Below are 20,401 nucleotides of genomic sequence, written 5' to 3'. Positions count from 1 at the left end.
GTCGATAAAAACCTTAAATAAAATCCTTTTAAAATTTCCTTTCGAAAAGGGTATGACTATGGAAGAATTCATACATATTATCTTTGGTGAACTAACCCCTAGTAGGTAGAAGTAGGGGTTATTAATTTTGCAGGTATCTCTTGAAGAACATCATTGAAAGATGACAATCAAGGGAAAGGAAACTATCAAATATATTAGGAAGTCTAAAGTCCAAATGGAGAGATTCAAGTTGAAGAATTCAACTTAAGAGCATTAATGACTCTCTTAAGAAAAGAGGACCATTAAGGACCATCTCATTCAAAATGTTAATGGAGATATTTCTAAGAGAATTACATCTGAATTTTCCTTTAACATGGTATGTAAACATGTGGCTTTTGTTTCACAAATTGAGCCAAAGGAAATTGATGAAGCAATCATAAAAGAATATTGGTTTCTTGCTATACAATAAAGATTAAATCAATTTGAGAGAAACAATATTTAGGAACTCATCCCCAGTGCTAATTGATTTATCAGAATCTTGGTGGATCTTTCACAACAAGCTTGATGCTTTTGAAAATGTATTGAGAACTAAAACAAGACTCGTTGAGAAAGTTTATAGTCAACATCGAAGCATATATCTCGATGAAACTTTTGCTTCTCTAGCTCAACTAGAAGCCATAAAGGTGTCTTTAGCTTTCTCATGCACTATATTTTTGTAAAATATTTCAAATGAATAAAAATAGTACACTCTTGAACTATTGAATCCATAAAGAAGTTAATCATTCTCCCGATTTTATAAAAAAAATCATTCTTATACTTTCAAAATGAAAAGGGCTCTCTACGATCTGAAACAAGTTCCTATAACTTAGTTTGATAGTCTGATTTTTCTGCTTGAAAACAAGTTTCTAAAAAGGAAGAACGATATAAACATTTTTTAAAACCAATTATTTCCTTCTTGTGCATATTCTTTTAGTTGAGTCAGTGCTACTTACGAATCCTTGAGCAAGGATGTTTCTGATATGATGCAGATTAAAATCAAAAGATGGGAGAGCATTTTGTACTATCTTATGTGTTGACGTTTATGGTATCATTTAAAGGCCGAGATCATGAAACCTATAGAAGGATAAGATGATGGATTTATTAGCCCTCTAGTTAAACCAACTTTCATATCAGACGGTTCATGGAGAAGGAAAATCGACGAGGGTTTGTCGTTCCCTTAAAGGGAGAACTTCTCAAGTTACATTGAGACTTTGAGATAGTACATTTTATAGAGATTAAAAAATCAAAAAAAAAAACTTATTTTATAGTAAGTGATTTATTAATTTTGTGTTCACTTAAATTTATTTTCTACTAACATGTGGTTGAGTTTTAAGTGTTTTTAAAGGAAATGGTGTCAAATGCAGTACGCTAGAGCCAAATATTTGTCTAAGACCCAAGGATGATGAAAAAAGGATGCCCAGAAGATTTTCTAAGATAAATAACTATCTCTTAGATAGAATCTGAGGCTTCAAATACTTTTGAGAAAGAATCAAGGGGGAGTCCTCTAAAGCATTCTTACCAATTGATTTCAAAGCTGAATGCTACCATCTATGGGGAGAAGCATAATCTCATGCTCACTCTAAAATATTCTTCCTCGTCTCTTTATCAGGTACCTCGCTCATTTTACCTTACCAAACATGTGATATATGTGTATCCTTTTTCACCTTTTTTATTATGTCAGAGGGGGATAAATATACTCTCATGAGGAGTAGAATATAATCTCTACTAATGTATGGGAAAGTTTAACAACTCCACTTATATGTATTTGTTTCTTGTTACCACCTCCCTGAGATATGAGTTTTCGTTATCAGAAAAAGAGAGAATATGGATATATGTGCTTGCAAGCGTGAAGTTGATGATCCTGTTAATAACCTTCATAATATTTTGATGACGATAATACCAATGATTGTTTCGGTAAAGTCAATTGTAATGGTTTTCCAAGTCTCTTATGGTGGTGACCAAACTTAGGGAGACTCAATACTCCACTGAAGTGCTTATATGATTAATATATACATGGCAAAGAATCTTAAAGTTCTCAGAGTTGTGAAAGAGAGAAAGTGTGAAAGTTTGACTGGTCGTGTATGTCTAAGTGATCAAAGTTTTGTAAAAGTATGAAAGCAACTCCTAATATATTAAGGCAACACATACACACACACGCGCACACACACACACAAACACAAACACGCACACTTGAAACCTCTTTTCTATCTATCAAAGATCTTAAAAATGTTTTCAAACCTGAACTAGTTGATTAGGATACTGTTAAATTCCTTTTTGAAGCATTTGTAACAAACCAATCGATTAGGACCTTAAGAAAATCAATTGGAAAACTTTTTTGAACTAACCAATTGATTGGGACCTTAAGCCAATCGATTGGATTATTTTTTGAACTGAGTGATCAATTGGGCCTTAAGCAATCGATTGGATTATTTTTTGAACTGAGTGATCAATTGGGCCTTAAGCAATCGATTGGAAGAAGCTCAAATGATTGTATAATCGATTATGACAGTGTCTTAATGAATAGCAACGACTCTTTATCCAAACTTTACACAATGGACCAAGATAATTGATTATTTAGGTTCCCCAATCGATTGGGACCTTAAGCCAATTAATTGGGACATTAAAAATAGACATGGATCGTTTCTTTTTGGTTTTTCCTTCTCTTAAATAAAGGAGTGACACCTCCTATTTATTTCAAGTCACTTCCCACTGAGTTATTTTCTTTGGACTCTCTCTCTCTCTCTCTCTCTCTCTCTCTCTCTCTCTCTCTCTCTCTCTCTCTCTCTCTCTCTCTCTCTCTCTCTCTCTCTCTCTCTCTCTCTCTCTCTCTCTCTCTCTCTCTCTCTCTCTCTCTCTCTCTCTCTCTCTCTCTCTCTATATATATATATATATATATATATATATATATATATATATATATATATATATATATATATATATATATATATATATATATATATATATATATATATATATATATATATATATAATTTATGGTGATACCAGAAGCTTAGTTATGTAGCTTCAATATTTTCAGGGTGAAAATGACATGAAAAGTGGTTTGCAAAAGCAGTTCCAAACACATACTTACGAGGAAGAGTTTTGTAAGTGATCGTTGTGTTTATTTAATTCTTGAGAGTGTGATACTCTTAAGAAGATTGAGTTTGATTCGTGAGATAAACCAAACATAAAATCTATGTTTTGGTTTATTGAGCGTTGCCATAAAAAAGTTATGTTTTTGGTTATTGAGATCAACTTAAAAATCTATAAAAAAAACTTAATTAGCTTAGCCTATGGTAAAAGCTATCTTTGGTATGGGATAAGCCAGTAAAAATCTCAAATCATATTGTATAAAGGTTCACGGACATAACTTTCGAAAGCTCAAAGTTTATAGTCACGCTCAAGAAGACCTCTTGAGGACATGACTAGGTCAACGTTCGGCAAAACCTGGATAAATCTTTTATACAATCTCTTTAACTTTATCCTTTTAATTTATGTTATTTATCATATTAATTTTTGCTTCTATTTAGGAACCTGCTGACATAATTTTAAGTTTAATTAAGAAAATTTAAAAGTAATCACAAATTTTAAATATCATAATTCACCCCCCTCCCCCAACCCCTTTGTGTTTGAAGTCACTTGTCTAATAGACAACACATGAAAAAGTAACATGACTTTGATGACAATAAAACAATCAAGTGTTAAAGATGTTTTAAGCAGTCAAAGATGCACAAGATAGTAAATCAAGCATTTCCTTAGAATAAAGCCGAAGATTTATGGTTTAATGTCCCCCATGATATCCTCTAATGATGGCACCCGACTTGAAGATATCTTCAGCCTCATCTCTAAGAATATTCAAGTGAAGTGCTTAACTGATTAGTGTGTCCAACAAAAGGCTTGAAGATTCACAATGTGAAATAGAGGAAGTGTGAAAGCTCGTCTGATCGAGTCTGATAAGTGTTTTGTAAAAACACAAGGGAGTTTTCATAAAGTAATATGGCTAAATGACACACTCACTAAAGCTATTTTTTAATCATATATATTTTCAAATAAAATCACCCAAAATTGATTATGACAATTTCCTAATGATGGGTGACAACTCTCTATTAAAATCTTCCAAATTGGGCACAAATAATTGATTATTTATGGCACCTAATCGATTAAATCCAAGGCCTAATCGATTAGGTAATCAATTTTATCCATGGATTATTTCCTTTTTTGAACCATCCTTTGACCTATAAATAGAGGAATTCCCTTTCAATTTTTCATATCCAGAAATGTGGAATATCTCACCTTCCACTCTCTCATTTTCTCTCTAAAATATTTCTTCTTTCTCTCACATAAATTTAGCCACATCGCTTTGAGAAAGGCTTTAGTGTTTAAGTAAGGAAGTTGTTCTATAAAGGGTGTTATTGTAAATTCGTTGAGAGTTATTTTTCCTTTTGAGTGAATTATTAACTCACTTTTTGAGTTCTTGAAGATAACCAGTGAAAAATCTTCTTATCGGTTCTTGAGCTTAGCCCGATGTAAAATGTAACGCCCTAGACTGCTTACAGGATTACTGGCCAAGCCCACAACTAACACAAGTCTTTTCAACATGTTTTGTCCTCACTCACATGCTCTTTGGGAAACTTCTCATAAGGTCACTCATCCAAATACTACTTTAAGTCAAGCATGTTTAACTATGGAGTTCATGTTTGTTATGCTACCTAAAAGAAGATGCATATGTTGGTATATATAGTATCAATCAATCCTTATAAGTCTTCCGTCAACCATGCAGTCTCATCCCTGCATACCCTCAGGACGCCTCTCATTCTGATATGAATTCAATGTTTCCCCAGAAGCTGATAGGAGTTTCTCATTATCATGCCTCGTGTACTGAGAACCACTCCCTCACCCTCAGGTGTTACATGTAACCATTTTTTTCCCTCTTCGGTCTCAGGTGTTACATGCCATCAGATTCTACTTGGTTCATTCCCGAACCACATCGTACTGGGATAGGTCTGCTCTGATACCATTTGTAACGCCCCAAACTGCTTTCGGGATTATCGACTGACCCCATAAACCAACACGAGTCTTTTCAGCATGCTTTGTCCTCACTCACATGCTTTTTGGGAAACTTCATATAAGGTCACCCATCCAAATACTACTCCAAGTCAAGCACGCTTAACTATGTAGTTCTTATTTATTAGGCTACGGAAAAGAAGATGCATCTTGTTGGTATAGGTATTATTAATCAATCCTTATAATCATTCATTCAACCATGTTGTCTCATCCCTGCACAGCCTCAGGATCCCTCTCATTCAAATGTGAATTCAGTTTTTCCCTAGAAGCTGCTAGAAGTGTCTCATTGTTATGCCTCGTGAATCGACAACCACTCCCTCTCCCTCGGGTGTTACATGTAACCACTTTCCGCCCTTTTTGACATCGGGTGTTACATAAAAACTCAGTTGGTTCAAGATCAACCTGGTGTAAAATCTCGACTCGATTCGTGGTTAGCCCGATATAAAACCTCAGTTTGTTTCAAAAGATAACTGGTTTAAAACTTCACCTTTGTTCGAGGTAAGTTTATACAAAATATTTATTTACCTTAGAGACTAACCACTTGAAGCTTTGTTCGTGTTTGGCGTGAAGACTAATTGTTTCATTCCACTGTCTGTTGTTTGGTTAGAAGTATGAAACTTCAGTTTTCCTTGTATAAGGGGGTTCGTGAGCTTAACCTTCTAAAAGATGTCAAATATTATTGGAAACTCTCGAGACCAATTCTTGGGGAGAGGAGTAAGTCACTTCTTTTATACTAAACCTTTATAAATCTCCAATGTTATCTCTCTTTCCTTAACTCTTTATTTTCTACTTATTTTCTTTACTTTGATTTTATGATCATATCCAAACGTTTCTTAGAAAACAATTTTAAACTCTGACTTAGAAAATAATTTTGTTTTAAACTATCATTTTGTAAACCCCCATACTTCATCCCTTTTTGTGCATGGAGTCACATGTTTAACATTAAGATTTTTAAGATTTTGATATTTCAATTCAACCATAATGAACTTCGATGCCATGCGATACTTTATCATATCATTCACAAGCTATCTTTCATCGTTTTTTAAACGTAAAGTATATCATGATTGTATAAATCCTAAGCCAGATCATGATTGTGAATACGACATCTAACTTTTATGTTCCAACCATAACCACTTGAATCAAATATCAATCGAAAACAGAACTAGACCCTTTTGATATAAGTAAAGATTGTATTTCTTTTTTTTTTCTTGTAATTTAATTCTCTCTCACAACCAAGAATTAGTTTTTCATATATTCCCCTTACCTTATTTATTGTATTGGAACTAACGATAACTACAATAACACCATTTAAATGAGGAATTTGAAGACTTCATAAATGTTATGGATTTAGTGGATTTTCCTACTACAGGAAACAAATTCACATGGTTCAATACCTCGAGTACATCCATGAGTATAATTAATCTCTTTCTAATCTCTGAAGGTCTTAATGAGTTATGGTAGCTGAAAGGGAAAATAATGGGATGTTGAAACAAACTCTTAATAGTTGTAAAGATCGCAAACTTAAATATTATTCTCTAACTCTTTGTACAAGTTTGTTACTTAATTATTAATAGGTTATTAAGTCATTAATCAAAAGCATGGCTAAAATTCTCATGATCAAGAAAAATTACTTCACATTACAAACAAAGCTCAAGGAATGAACTAAACACATTTTCCTTCTAAAAACACGGTTGAGGATTCAACCAAAAGGATCTTGTAAACATGTTTAAAGTTATGTTGAGTAAACATGCATACGTTCCAGCTTGCATAAACAAGACATTGTCCCATTTCTCAAGAAAGCTATAAAATCAAGCCTTATCATAGAGTAATGTGTTGAGGACTCAAAACAACAGTTATGGTAAACTTGAAATATGTAACAACAACCAATGGTAAAAGAGGAAGCACTCTTCCAATGACTACTTTCTTCACTCTTTTATAAAAAGGAAATCATTAGTTGCTTCAAAGCATCAAGCTTTCCATGAAAAAGAGAAAGAGAATCATATTAAAGAACCAACTTTATCATTCTCATCTCTCTTACTAAAGTATAAGTTATCTCAAAGACAATCCATCAAAATCCTCTCACTGCCAGATAGCGTTGTAGCATTGCACTAAAATTTATCATTATATTTGTTTATCCTCAAGTGATGTACAAATTGTGTTATCTATTTGTAACCATAAAGTTGAAGTTGTCTATACTTTCTTAAGAGTAAGACTTTTGAGGCCAAAGAAAAAAAAGAACCACAAGCATCCATTTCGTGGGTGATTGTGAAGAATAGAAAAATCTCACTATGTGAGTGTTGTACCCCAAAATTTGCCCTCCCTTTTCGCTTCTCATCTGACTTATGGCTTGAGACTCATTCATGTGCATCGTTCATTCATGATTAACACTTACTAACAGGCATCATAGATTCAGGGTTTGTGGCTAATAAAAATCAGGGTTTTGAGGATTGTGGTATTGCTCATCGTGAGGAGAGAAACCCTAATTTCTGGATTCTTTGAAACCTTGACTCTCGTGGCCTACATCTCGACATTCATTTATACATCCCAACCCAAATTCTTGACTTTGCTCCTATGGGATTTTGTGTTTGACCTTCTATGTAATTAACTTGACTTCTGAATCCTAATTGTGGGTCAATGGTTTAAGGTGTTGCCTATGGAGCTTTGGGCTTTGTTTGAAACGTTAATCAAGGATAGTTGGTATTCAGGTGCTTTGCTGGTTTAGCTTTCTGATCTACGATTCATCAAAACCCTAGTCCTTGGCTTTGAGGTTTATGAACCTTATGGTTTGCATTGAGGTAGTGGAAACCCTGGTTATGGTTCATGGAATTAATACACCACTTGAGTTGGCTCCTCACCTGGCTTGAGATTCTTGGTTGATACATAGCTTTTAACTTTGACCTAGTAAACCCTAATGCACGGTGTTATGTGATTGATTCAATGCATGTTTGCGTTCATGTTCCATTGACCTCATGGTCTCATGATTCATTTGACCCGAGTCTTATTTCACTCCCACTTCATCCATTACTTTCATGGTTTTATTAAAATGACAAGATTCATTCATGCTTTGACTTATAGTTTCATCGATTCAAACTCATTGTCCATTTGATCAAGTCATTCCATGATCCATTAATTCCATTTCATTCATTCATTCAAAGAAAGCCAAGCCATTATGCCTGACACTTGAGCCCATGCATCAAAAACAAGTAAAAAACCATTTTTTCATGATGGTAATCGATTACCATGTTTGGGTAATCGATTACCCTGCTTCCAGTAGCCAAAAAAATCATTTTTTTTCATGTTGGTAATCGATTACCATGTTTGGGTAATCGATTACACTACTTCCAGTAGCCTAAAAAACATTTTTTATGGTAATCGATTACCATGTCTAGGGTATAATCACCTGTAGGACAAGGTTCTAAAAAGTTCCTAGAGTCATAATTCAATCTTTTGGATATTACCGGTTTATACGACTACTCGTCCACTAATAATATTCTAAAGAGAAACTCGTTCGAGTGTAGTATCGTGTAACAACTAATTCAAGTATACACTTGAATAGCCACCATACTACATTCTAAAAAGGCCAAGATGGGTTAAGGGTTCTAAGGTCCTCATCTTCTCGGGATCCCAGGTCGAAAAAACTAATTCCAACTATGATTACTTGTGTGACATAAGTAATCCGAAAGGGGCCTCAACTAATCAGGGGATCTCAAGTCATCTTATTAAGGATTAACTCCACGTAAGCCAAACATAACTATACCACCCTCCTATCATAAGAGCTCTCAAGTCCGGGTATAAGACATATCTCACCACACAGAGATCACCAAGCACCATACGAAATAAATAATAACAAACAACAACAAACACAATATATACAAAAAAAAAACAAAGATGGGCTTAACCCACTAGGAACTACTCCCCAGCAGAGTCGCCCCTTTTCTGTAGTGGTAAATTTTTTGAGATTAAGCTATTGATTAACTTAACTCGTAAAGCAAGAGTCGCCACCACACTTTTATTATTTCCAAAGGAAGAGGGAAAAAGTATGAACAAAACCCAAAGAAGTTTTTAAAATAAAATTAATAAAAAGAGAACAAGGGTCTATGGGTTAGTTATGCAAAGGGAATGTATTAACATCCTAAACATCCATGGTACTCCATGGGAACCTCTTTGAAAATATGTACATTTTGGTTTGAAAAAAAGGTGTTGTTTGTTAAAATATTGGAGAGATGAGAAAAGAAGTATATTTTCCTTATTTTTATGTTTGCCAAGACTTTTGAAGTCTCATGCCTACGTACCAACAAGTGCAATGGAGGATCAAAATCTCGTAGTTCATGGTAAAAATAACAAAGGGAGTTTGTTTTGATTCATTTTTTATGGAAAAGACATTTTGTTATTTTAAGGAGAATACTCAACTAGTCACCCACAAGTATGAGTACTCTGCATCATCATGAGAAGGGCTCCAACTTGAATAAGGATCAACAAGTATGCCACTAGCTCTCACAAATGGAAAAAAATTGTCATCAATACCATGGGAATAGGGGAATTATATCTCAACTATGGAAATGACTCATGCCTAATACCTTGAGAAAAGTTTTAAAAGGAAAAGTGCACAAAGGCACAAAATGATTTGAATGAGTTATGCATTTTTTAGTCTTTTGAAATTGGTCTAAACATGCTTAAAATGGATTAACATTTATTGGAAAAAAAGGTTTTGAAAGTATCTTGACAAAAGTCAAGGTTTATTGAGAAAAAATTATTCAAGTTTGAAATCAAGAAGGTTTTTGAAAAGAGGGAGAAGATTTGAAAATTTAAGAAATGAAGGAGAAAAAGAGACTATCCTAAAGCATAAAGTAAAATATAGGGAGGAAAGATCTAACCAAGAGATAGTAAGCTTTATGACATAAGTCAAGCAAGAATTCCCTCATTTGGATTAAGCCTTAAGCAAGCCAAAATAAGCAAATGATAATCCATGTATCAGATGAAACCAAAGTAACCAAACCAAGTCTTCACAGAGAAATCCAAAGTCAGATGAATTCCAAAGTCTCAAGTCACAAGTCCCAAAGCAAATGTCAAGATCCTAATTCTAGGTCCATAACTCCACAATGATGCCAAGGATAGTAACCATAAGTCCATGAGTTAGGATAAACAAGTTTCTTTTTAGGTTTTTTTCTTATTAGTGTCTTCTTTACAATGATATAAAGGAAAGGTCCAAATAGACAAAGAACAAAATGACATAATCACAAACAATATGATATGAAATGATAAACATAAAGTATAAAGTAAATGACATAAAATAAAGGCATAAAGTAAATGACATTGAAATAGAAGTTAATGCAAGTGAAGAGTTAGTAGAAGATGTTAGTAAAGATGAAAAGATGTTTTTGTCATTTTTTGGAGAACACTCAATTATTCACTCACAAGCATGAAAATATGAACCTATACATCATTTATGATAAGGGCTCCAACTTGGATAAAATCAACAAGTATGCCACTAGCTCTCACAAATGGAAAAGGAGCAACATTTTCACACAATATCATGAGGAATAGGAGACTTACATCTCACTTATAAAAATGCCTTTGCTTTTGGGACAAATTTAGCGCTATGTTAAGCAATCGTAATTGGACTTATGTAGAAGTCGCAACTAACTGAGATCGGTCAATAATAATGTTTGTGTTAATACATGCTAGATAAATGATATGTAAATCATTCTCCTAAAGCCATGCCACAAAAAAAAAATAAAGAGGGAATGATCAAGCACAAAGGCTAGGAGGATGGTCCATTACTTCAATCCACACTTCATGACACTTAGGAAAAACTTATGCATCAATCCAAATTACCTTAAATGATTCATGATCAATTAGGAGGTAAATTTGAAATGATGAAAGTTCATCAAGTACCAATCCATATCATGAACAAGATGGACACAAACCATCCAATTGATCAATGGGGAAAGAAGGAGATGAAGAAGAAGGAGACAAGAGAAGTCACACCCAAATTGGATCAAAAATTTAATCAAGTCATCATCAAAATCAATAATCCATTTTGGTGGATTAGGGTTTTCACCCCATCAACACCTAAGATCCATTGAGTTTGATGAGACTTGAAGTCCAAACCATCATGATCCAAGGCCAACAGAAGTTCACAAAGGTCACACCAATAAAAATGCAATTAAATGAAATAAAAATGCATCAAAGGTATTTTTAAATTAATTTTAAAATAGAAATAAAATCGAAAATCCATAAAGTCCTTTAAAACACCAAATAAATGGCCAAGACAATTATGGAAAGTTGGAAATAAAATAAGAAATATATAATAACAATTTTAGAATTTAAAAATGTATAAAAGTAATTTTTAACCAATTAAAACAAAGGAGAAAAGAGAAAATTCATGAAAAATAGAAAATCAGTGAAATAAAATATAGAAAAATAAAAATCAGATGAAGAAAAATAAAAGAAAATTTTAGAAATTATTTTGGGATTTTTTGGATAAAAAATGAAATTGCTCTGAATTTTTAAAGAAAAAACAATTAAAAATTTATAAAGAAAAAGAATTAAAATCAGAAAAAACAATGAGCATTGGATCACGCCTCATTAATTGATGTGGCAAATCCAACACTCAAAAGATTAGGATGCATGGTTGAAAGCGCTACAAGCCAAACACAGGATCCAGTTTAAATCCAACCAATTAAAATATTTCATCTTACAAACGTGTATGATTCAAATTCAGACAACCTGAGAAAGCTCTGGTCATCTTCTCCGGTGATATCTCACCGGAGTTTCATTGTTTGGTAAATTCAAGACACGAAACCACCACCATTGTGATCCTCTTCTCATCTCGAATTCAACCTTTTACTCCAAATTCATTTATGTCAACCGAGCAAAGGGAATTTTAGAGAATTTCAGAAACAAGCAAGACACGAAAAATAAAATTAAATGATGGATATGATTAATCAACATCAGATAAGTTAGGGGGAATCATCCGAGAGTGAATGACTACATTGTGATAACTTGTTTGAGTTCAAATGATGCTCAAAACTACCTTGTCCAGATGGTGATCAGAAGTTGATGAAGCTCGATCTGGTTAGAGCACTTCAGGAGGTCTCAGAGCTTGGGAATTGTTGTAAAAGTTTCAGAGGATGCTGAAGGTGCTAATGGAATCAATAAATTGGATTGAAACAAGCTGAAACTCAAAACTCGATAGTTGAATTTTCTAGAAAAATTTCAAGTTGCAGCAGGGGTTTCTTGGCTCTCCAAAGATTGCAAATGAAAGCAATAGTTTCCCCTATTTATAGGAAATGTGTTTGGATCCTGTCGCATCACGCGAAAAACCGGCGGGAAAACAAGAACAACAGAGCCGCCACCGTGCGTTATTTATCCCAAAAGAGGGAAAGGAAGCGCTCAGAGTAAACCTGGGAAAGAACATGGTCTCGCGACCAAAGAGAATGGGTTCGGGAGTCGGTTATGCGAAGGGAAGGTATTAGCACCCCTACGCATCCGTAGTACTCTACGGGATCCACGCACTAAAGGAAGGAATATTGGTTGCTAAACACGCTGCTCATACACACACATACACTGGCTGAAAGAGACACAAGAAAACTGACTGAAACTGACTCGGCAGGATACCGCATCCTGGGCCTACTTAGTCTATCAGGCATAGACATCAGAGTCGAAGTAGTTCGGACTGGGGAAACGACACATGCTCGCTAGGATGTCGCATCCTATGCATACGTATCTTCTCGGACGAGAGAAGAATCAGAGCATTCGTAGCTCGGCTGACATGCACACAAACAAACACAGGCAAAGGCAAACGTGGAGCCTGAATGCCAACCACTGGACTTACATCAGCATCCGAACCAAAACGCACTCAAGAAGGCAAACATGGAGCCTGAATGCCAATCACTGGACTTACATCAGCATCCGAACCAAAACGCACTCAAGAAGGCAAACATGGAGCCTGAATGCCAATCACTGGACTTACATCAGCATCCGAACCAAAACGCACACACACTGGAACCTAACTGCCACTCGATGGACTTACATCAGCTTCCAAGCACACAACAAGACAAAACAAAGACACAGGCGCCCGGAGAGATCTGCTCATCTCCTGCCTACGTACCTCATCTGGTATGAGGATCAGGGCGACGTAGTTCCCCTACAGAGGGATAAAGGACTAGCCTAACCAGATAACAGAGGGAGACACAACTAGGGAGACTACGACTCGAGCCTAGATGTTATCATGCAAAATCATCCCTAAGTTAAGGTTTCTAGCTAACTGGCACAGGGAGCCAGACTATCCTAATCATGACTTGCACAGGAAGCAAGCCACACACACACTTAACTTGCACAGGAAGCAAGCCAAGCAAAACCTAACTTGCACAGGAAGCAAGTCTAAACTAACCCTAACTTGCACAGGAAGCAAGTCAAACAATCCTAACTTGCACAGGAAGCAAGTCAAACAATCCTAACTTGCACAGGAAGCAAGTCAAACAATCCTAACTTGCACAGGAAGCAAGTCAAACAATCCTACAAGCACAGATAACACACACTATACACAAGCAAGTGGCTCAAACAAAGGTTAGGTTTTAGTCGAGGGGTCATATCAACCTCAACAAACAAACCTCTGGAACTGGGTAAATGTTGCTCTTAACCTTGCCATTGAGAGACTAAGGTGAAGCAGATGAAAGGTGAGTGAAGATAAGACTTCACAGCTCTTATCCCTGGCCTGGGAGAGCTTAAGACAAGAATGTGTGGGTTCAGAAAGTGGGAACCCTTCTACACATTTAAAATTGACTCAACTGTACAATTGTACAAGATCTTGGGTTTGTATCTGCAATGCATCAACACAGTGGTGTGAGCAAGGCAGATGACACACTGAATAGCAGGGGATAGGTTGCATATCCCTTGGGTTCTGCCAATTGCCTCTTCACTTAGGAGGACTTTGACTCTATGCAAGGACAAAATTAAACATACACAAACATTGCCTCTTAAGGAGGACTTCAGACAGTTGCCTGGCCAAGTAACAGGCCAGGTCTTCCAGACTACATGAAGTTAGAAGCGTACCTCAATGCAAATTGCTTATACAAGCAAAGCCAAGCAAGTTCAAAGAACTAAGCAACTAAAGGTACCTGAAATGGTCAAACAGATCAGTATACAAGTCAAAGTTAAATCAAAGTGAAACAGATGTCAACCAGTCAACACAAGCAAGTGAATGTGCCAGGCACAAGGCTTAAGGCATGGGAGCCAAGCCACCTACAAAACAAACAAGTTAGACAATGATATCTAAGCAAGCTCAATCAAAAAGAATTGGTCTCATTGGTCATTTGTTGGTCAACCTGAAAACATGAGCTCAAAGGTGAGTAACAGGACCACTAGGACAAGCCTAGGGTCAAAAGAGAATGAAAAAAGTTAAAACAGCAAAGGGCAAGCATTCAAAATCATGTTCAAACAATTAAGAAACACAACCAATTGGGTTCACATTCATATCAATCATCATCATCATTTCATGAACAAATTAGGTCAAAACATAGCAAACAGAAGCTCATAGGAGTCAACAGCAAGACTTGAATTAAAAGTCATCCTAAACATTTCCAAAAATCACCAAATAAATCATGACCAAACACAACCCACAGCATGGTAAGCATGTCAAATTTCATCTCATTTGGACAAGTGGAAGGCAGTCAATGAAAATCAGAAAGTCAAAGCAATTTTGAACATGCTCAAAGAAGTCAACCAAACATGCATCAACTTAGAAAAATCATAAATCAGAGATGGTGTATGATAAATGAATGGGACTAAAACCATGTCAAAGATTAGGATGTCTAGTTATCTCATGTAAAATTTCATGTCCATCCAATAAAGTATGAGAATTTCACAAATGAAATGGGAACATGTGTCACCAAAAGTCAACATATGACTAAACAGGGGAGAAAATCTCAAACAATTAGGAAATGCCACAAATAATTCCAAGAAAATTCACATGTAAACTAGACATACAAGAGTAGGTTCATGCAAAAAATCAGATCAATTGGAGGTCAAGAAGCATGGTATCAAAAATCATCAAGTTGGACATCAATGGTGTGACACAAATTGTCACACCCTAATTCAAAAATTCATAACTCTCAAACCACATAAGATAAATTCACAAACTCTACACCAAAATCACCATGAGTGTGTCTAGTTTAAGCACAAAAAATTTGGGAGCCATTGGATAAAGTATCACCATTTCCCAAATGTTTTGGCAAAGTGTACAAAAATTGGTCACATGTCACAAACCCAAATAACAATCAAAAACCATTGATCACAAAATTCTGGAAAAATTATGATAAAAAAGTAGAGATCATGATGAACACAACACAAAAAATCCCATTAAATTTGGATTAAAAATGAACAAGTTATGATTTTTGAAAGGTTGGTGATCAAATGAAATAAAAATGAAAGAAACAACATCACTTAATGGGTCATGGGGTCCGGCCGTGGCATTTTGTAAATAAGCCAACCACTTATCAAAACGGCCGCGTTTAGGGCCAAGGCAGGAAATATTCTGATTGGGCGAGGGGGCTACAGCCATGCGTACGTGTGAATAAGACAAAAATTATGGGCATGGCTTTTGGAAACTAGGGTTTCGCGCACAGTACCCCTTCATCATCTTCAATCAAGTTTAAAAACAAAATTCCCAGAAATGCGAATCGAAGGCATCATGGTAATCATCAAACAACACACATCAACATTTCAAACTCCATTTTCATCGAATCAAGTTAAACAAAAAGAAATAGGCAAAAACAAGTTTGGATGTAAAACTTCCACTCAACATAACTTGACCATTACTCAACCATTTTTAAAACCAAAACCATCAATGAACTCAGCATCAAGAGACCTACCTAAAGCATGCATCTATTTCACAAAATAGGGAGATCGAATTTTTACCAAATTTGATGGACAGTTGTGGTACAGTTGTTGTTTGATGTTGTTGGCCTAAAACAGATGCTCCATAAGCCTTCCAATGATGAATGAGTGAAGGAGTTTGGCTTGCAATAGCTTGGAATGGTTCTGAATAGCTTCTGCCATTAAAGGAGCTTGAAGAAAAAACAGTTGTGTAAAGGCTGCTACAGATGGAGAAAAGTGATTGGAATGAGCTCAAGATGTTGTTTTGATGATGAATCAACAAAGGCAAAGTTAGGTTATCTGGAGTTTCTTGACAGATTTTTGAAAGTGCAAAAAATGAAGTTTTTAGAGCATGAGTGAACCAAGGTTTTTCTGCTGTGAAATGGTGACTGCTACTGGTTCAAAATGATGAAAGGATGGTGTTTTAAGCCAGGCAGTGCTCAGTTCTTTGGAAGTTTTTGGACTGGTTTTTGAAAATGCACCAAATGTGATTTTTTGAGAGAATCAGGGAACCAATGTTTTTTTCTGTTGGTTATGCTGGCTGCAACTTGTTTTCCATGACAGAAAATGAGGTAAAAATCTTCTGTTTTGATGTACAAGGCATGGTCCATGGATTTGTGGGATAGGTTTGGTGAAACTTGTACTTTCTTCCCAAAATTCAAGCAAACTAGGCATGGCTTCATGTACTGCACAAGAATGGGCTTGCAACAAGTTTTAAATGCATTTTCAGAACATGTTTGATTGGTAGAATTGGTTAGAAATGATTATTTTCAAAAGTCAACCATTGGTCAAACTTGAATTTTAATGAAACAAGTCAAAAAATGCCATTTTGATTGGCAAGGTTTTGGTGTATGAAATTTATATTTTTGGAAAGAGGGGAACAAATGTGACTTGTATGAAAAAACCCCACCCAAATTGGCCAAATGGTTTGAGAGATATGGCCTTTTGAAGTTCAAGAATTTGTGAAAATGATTTGATCACAACTTGCCAACCATACATGGGAATTGAGAGTTCTTGGACTTTTTGGAAATGGGAGAACAAGATCTTCAACTTTCATGTTGGGCAAAAATTCATTTGGAGCTTGTATCATGATGTAAGTTTGAGGATCAAGACTTTCCATTTTTGGTAAGTTTCAATTACAGGTCCAGTTTCCATTTTTGGAAATTTCTGATCTGGCTTCAAATTCTTCCATGATGGTGTTTGACATGATATATGAGGACTATATGGACATGAATGAGACCTCTCAAACCAATTTCCATCATCAAATCACTGATTAGATGGACAGTTGACCAACAGTTGACTTTTCTAGGGTTTTGGATGACTGAACCTCTTCTGATGAATTCCAAACCCTAATTCCTTGAGAACTTGACTTCAAATGATGTCCCAAGACATATGAACTCTTGATTAATGAGCATGGTGTCCAAATTCCACAAGAATGGCCACCATCCACTGCTTTGACTGACTATTGACTGTCTAGGGTTCTTTGCCTGACTGTGCATGAACTGATGACTTCTGAACATCCAATCTTTGACCAAAAAACTTCAAATGGATATCCAAGTCATGTGAACATGTTGGACCAACCCTGGGGCCTTGGCTCCTTGAGAAATGCACTTGCTTGCTTGACTGACTGATCTCCTGACCAGTTTGACCTAATTTCTTGATTGGCTTGCACTTGAGGCAAAAGAGGCAATGCAATGCTATGCAATGGACCATGATATGCTATGACCTAATATGAAAATGTATGTACAATGATAGGTGCAAATTTGAGGTGCTACAGCTGCCCCTATTCAATCAGCTGGGAACCCGAATGGATGAGAGCAACGGCTGTCAGACTTTCAGGGTAAACAGGGATTGAATACCAAGAACCGTAGAATTTGCACAACACAGGGATCCACCAATGGAAACGTCCACTGGGATTTGATATTTATTACTGGGTATATATATTTTTGGTTTTGTTTTTAAAGGGTACGGCCACATCCAGACATCGCAACGACGATGAATGGGAAAAGAAATCACAACTAGATGCCAACGGACAACTAGGAAAAACTCAACGTTTAGCAAGACCAACGGAGAGGTAACCAGACATTAATGAATGACTGGAAGGGATACAACCATCCGTCAACGGACGCAATGGGAAAAACTCAACGTTTACCAAGACCAACGGAGAGGTAAACAACTGGGGACGACCAGGAAAAATTCGACGTTTACAGACATCGAAAGATGATGTTTACAGACACCAAAAGGATCGACCAGACATTTACTGATGAATGGGAAAACTCGACGTTTACAGACATCGAAAGATGATGTTTACAGACACCAAAAAGATCGACCAGACATTTACAGATGAATGGGAAAACTCGACGTTTACAGACATCGAAAGATGATGTTTACAGACACCAAAAAGATCGACCAAACATTTACAGATGAATGGGAAAACTCGACGTTTACAGACATCGAAAGATGATGTTTACAGACACCAAAAAGATCGACCAAACATTTACAGATGAATGGGAAAACTCGACGTTTACAAACATCGAGAGATGATGTTTACAGACACCAAAAAGATCGACCAGACATTTACTGATGAATGGGAAAACTCGACGTTTACAGACATCGAAAGATGATGTTTACAGACACCAAAAAGATCGACCAAACATTTACAGATGAATGGGAAAACCCGACGTTTACAGACATCGAAAGATGATGTTTACAGACACCAAAAAGATCGACCAAACATTTACAGATGAATGGGAAAACTCGACGTTTACAGACATCGAAAGATGATGTTTACGGACATCAAAGAAGATCGACCAAACATTTACAGATGAATGGGAAAACCCGACGTTTACAGACATCGAAAGATGATGTTTACAGACACCAAAAAGATCGACCAAACATTTACAGATGAATGGGAAAACCCGACGTTTACAGACATCGAAAGATGATGTTTACAGACACCAAAAAGATCGACCAAACATTTACAGATGAATGGGAAAACTCGACGTTTATCAACACCAACGGAGAGGAGGAATCTTCACTAGGGGAGGGACGACGTTACGAACATCGAAAGATGATGTTTACAGACATCAAAGAAGACCAGACACTTACGCACGACTGGGAATCACCGAAAGATGGTGTTACCGACACCAAGGAAAACAAACACACGCGGGTGCCGACGGGATACTGACATCCACAAGATGACCGGGCAAGGCTGAACACTTGCAGGGGGGTCTCACTGGGGGAGAAACAGGCTTTCCTTTCACCAACGGATGAGGAAATAAACCTCTATGGGGATTATCAACACCAATTGTTGACTGGAGCAACTGTAGCAGACTTGCTGTGCTGATGTTGAAGGAAATGATCCGCCTCTGCCGGGGATACGGTCTGGTGAGGTTAACATATGAATGCATATGTTTGAATTTTTCTATGGCGTAATGCTCCACATTGAATGGAAATGCTACGCGGTTTTGAGGATGCAATGATTACTACATGCAAAATGCAAAATGAACCCGGGCTAAGGAGCCAAAAGATCAGGTACTCCAACCCTGTGGGGAGACCCTGACTGAGGAAATACTCTGCGGGGAACTCTTCTTGGGGAAATGGTAAAGCGACTTCGCCGGGGGGAAGACTCAACCAACCCTCAGATAGGATAAACTCTGCTTTGGAGAATATTTGTTACTCCGCTGGGGACGACCCACGCAATCCACAGGTAGAATAGATTCAAGCTGGGGATGCACATATCACTCTGATACAGAAACTCGTCCAATCCACTGGTAGGATGAACTCTGCTGGAGAAATAAATGCTACTCCACTAGGGACGACCCAACCAATCCATATGTAGGAGAATCACTGCTGGAGATGTATTTCATGAGACCCGCTCCACTCGGGGAGAACAATCGAAAGATTGACCAAAGAGTGCATGAGATATATTATCTATAGTCGTCAAAACGTAGATAATACACTCGCATGGAAGATTATCCATAACCGGGTTGCAGGTTGTTAAATGGATAAATCGACCGAAAAGAAAGGCATCGGTACCAGGACTAGGTATGCAAAGATGACCAATCAAAAGAGGATAAAGTTGCTTACTCGGAGCAAGTATCCAAAAAGAAGGGGAAGACCCAATGGTGACAATACTGCTTGATCAAGACAAGTATCCAGAGGGGAAAAGAATATCAACACCGCAAACCGGATACTGATAACTGCAAGGAGGGGATTACATCTACCGGTTTGTAGGCAGAAAACCATGGAAAAGTAGCCAGTCATCGATAGGATGAGCACAAAGGGTTAACTCCAACAAGGGGATGAAAGTGGGATTTTACAACTACCAGCTAATAGGTAGAAAACCACAAAGATAGGACTTACAACTACCGGGTAGTGGGTAGAAGCCATCAACCGATCTACCGAGAGACAGAGTGAGAAAAAGGATTTACAACTACCG

The sequence above is a fragment of the Lathyrus oleraceus genome, chromosome 5, assembly GCF_024323335.1.
Source record: "Lathyrus oleraceus cultivar Zhongwan6 chromosome 5, CAAS_Psat_ZW6_1.0, whole genome shotgun sequence".
Taxonomy (NCBI): domain Eukaryota; kingdom Viridiplantae; phylum Streptophyta; class Magnoliopsida; order Fabales; family Fabaceae; genus Lathyrus; species Lathyrus oleraceus.
The sequence above is the reverse complement of the archived record's forward strand: the minus strand, read 5'-3'. Positions refer to the sequence as shown.